The sequence below is a fragment of the Trichechus manatus genome, unplaced genomic scaffold (assembly GCF_000243295.1).
Source record: "Trichechus manatus latirostris isolate Lorelei unplaced genomic scaffold, TriManLat1.0 scaffold00200, whole genome shotgun sequence".
NCBI classification, from domain to species: domain Eukaryota; kingdom Metazoa; phylum Chordata; class Mammalia; order Sirenia; family Trichechidae; genus Trichechus; species Trichechus manatus.
The window spans coordinates 1668117-1670989 of record NW_004444136.1 but is presented as its reverse complement, the minus strand read 5'-3'; positions in this window follow the sequence as shown (position 1 = coordinate 1670989).

The window sequence follows — 2873 nt, the reverse complement described above, 5'->3', positions numbered from 1 at the left end:
AGGAAGGCCATGGGTGCCTACAGAGGCCACAGACATCACCCCATCCCTCAGACTTCCAGGAAGGCCATGGGTGCCTACAGAGGCCACAGACATCATCCCATCCCTCAGACTTTCAGGAAGGCCATGGGTGCCTACAGAGGCCACAGACATCACCCCGTCCCTCAGACTTTCAGGAAGGCCACGTGTGCCTACAGAGAGCGCAGACATCACCCCATCCCTCAGACTTTCAAGAAAGTCGTGTGTGCCTACAGAGAGCACAGACATCACCCCATCCCTCAGACTTTCAGGAAGCTGCCCTCGGGTGGAGATTCTGCACAGCTCCCAGGAGGCCTGCTGGAGCAGCATGGCAGGGATTTGAGGACAGGCAGATCTATATTCACAGGCCAGCTCTGCTGCCTCTCAGCAAGCCCTCTGGGCCTCAGCTTCCTCCTCTGTAAAATGGGAATACTAACAGTCCCCATCTCAAAGGCGCACTGTGAGTATTGAACAAGATGTGTGAAAAGCACCTGGCACATGGTAGATATAAAAGAAATACTTTCTCTTCTCAATTGTCCTATTTTGTAATTTTTCTCTAACTGAGGTCATTGGTGGTTCAGTGGTAGAATTCTTGCCTTCCATGAGGGAGACCCAGATTCTATTCCCAGCCAATGCACTTCAAGTGCAGCCACCACCCATCCATCTGTAGAGGCTTGCATATTGCTATGATGCCGAACAGATCTTAGCAGAGATTCCAGACTAACAGACTAGGAAGAAAGACCTTGCGATTTACTCCAGAAAATCAGCCAATGTAAACCCTACGGAGCACAGTTTTACTCTGGCACACATGGGGTTGCCATGAGTCAGGGGCCAACCAGATGGCAGGTAACAACAGCAAACTCCAACTTGGGTGACTGCTTTCCAGAGGTGGCCAATGAGAAACCCTGAGCTTCAGGGGACAGCTGATCCCTACTCATTGCTCCTCTGCAGGGCAGCTGGTGCTGTGCAGGAGTGACCCCAACCCACAGTGACCTTTGGATACTTACATATCATTATGTGCCTCAGACTTTCAAGAAGGTCGTGTGTGCCTACAGAAGCCAAGGTGTCACCCCATCCCTCAGACTTTTTTTTTGTGCCAAAAAGGGCTGGGATCCATGCACCTTTAGGGCTTGAAGTGAAGGACCTAGCCCTCGTTGTGCAGATGAGAAGAAAAGTGAGGTACCCACACTCCACAGCAATGTGGGGCCCCCGCCTGATACCTCAGGGCCCACTCTCATCCACCAGACACCTCGTTCTGCACACACACACACCCCACTGCGGCCCCGCCAAAGGAAGAGAAGGAAAGGTAAACCTTCAGGCCTACATTTACTCTGAAGCTTCAAGGGCAAACGCAGTTGTCTAAATTGTAACTGAGCAGTGATTTCTGCGCAGAGGACAACTTCTGGCAGGATTCAGGTAACCACCTGGAAGCTGAAGGCCTGTTTTCAAGGGGAGCATCACTGACTGATGTTGGGAAGTGGCTCTCATGCAAACAGACCACGGAGCTCTGTCCTGAGCAGGGGGGAGGCGAGCGACTCCCGAAGGCAGAGACGCCAGGAACAAGAGGGCAAACACAGGAGGTGGGCCCAAGGACAAGGACATTCTGGGGCAAGGAGTCTGCTTGGTCACTTTACCTGACTTCTCTCTGCCTTTCATGCCAGGGAATTGCAAAGTTACCCCAGTGCCCCTGGTGACCCCACAGCAATCAAGAGTCTGAACCCCTGGCCCTGATTCAGCAGGTTATGTGGGGATGGTAGTGATGACATTTATTGGATGGGTACAAGGTGCCAGCCACTTCACAGATACTCATTAGTGCTCCTGATAACAACCCCACAAGATAGGTAATATTATGAGTCGAATTTTACAGATGAGGAAACGGAGGCACAGGAGATTTGGAAATCTGTCCAGGGCCACACACAGCCAGCAGAGGCAGGATTCAAGCCCAAGGAGTCTGACTTCAGTTCATGCCCTTTGCACTGCGTCATACTGCCCCTGTCTGGGCGTTGGAGACGATGCAAGCCACATTTAGTGAGTACCTACTATAGGGTCACTAGGAGTCGGAATCCATTCAGTGGCAGTGGGTTTGGGTTGTTTTGTTTGTTTGCTTGTTTTACTATGTGCTGCGAGTCCCTCGGTGGTACAAATGGTTAACACACTCGGCTGCTAACTGAAAGGTTGGAGGTTCGAGTTCACCCAGGGGTGACTCAGAAGAAAGGCCTGGTGATCTACTTCTGAAGAAACAGCCATTGAAAACCATATGGAGCACAGTTCTAGTTTGAAACACACGAAGTCACCATGAGTCGAAATCGACTCGATGGCAACTATTCTTAACTGGTAGTGTAAGCTGGGCCTTGACCGTCGTGAGCTCATTTAAGCCACTCAGCAGTCTCGTTCATGCATGTCACCATTGCAGCAGTAGTTGTGGGATTTGGTCCCTACCCTGTCAGTGTCTAAAACCCAGGATATTTAATGGTGGAAGCTTCCGTTCGCTGAGTACTTATTCTGTGTGAGCCTATTCTGGTCTCTGCATTTTCAGCCTCTACTCTTCACAACCACCCAGCAAGACAGGTTTTATTGCAAATGAAGTAGCCGAGTGAGGTCCTGGACCTGCCTGGGTCTCAATTTCTCCATCTAAAATTCCTTTGGCATCATCCCTACCTAACTTCCAGGTCAGCTGACCGAGATCATGGATGTAAAGTGCTTGGCAAGTGTAGAAGCTCTATCAGTGGATGGACGTCTTAAACTGCCCAACACGTGCTGATGCTCAGTCTTCCCTCTTCTAGCTCGCTGCTTGGGCTGGGTCAGCCAGTCTTGGGGATACTGAGTCCATGGAAGGGTGAATTCTGCAATACCCCTGC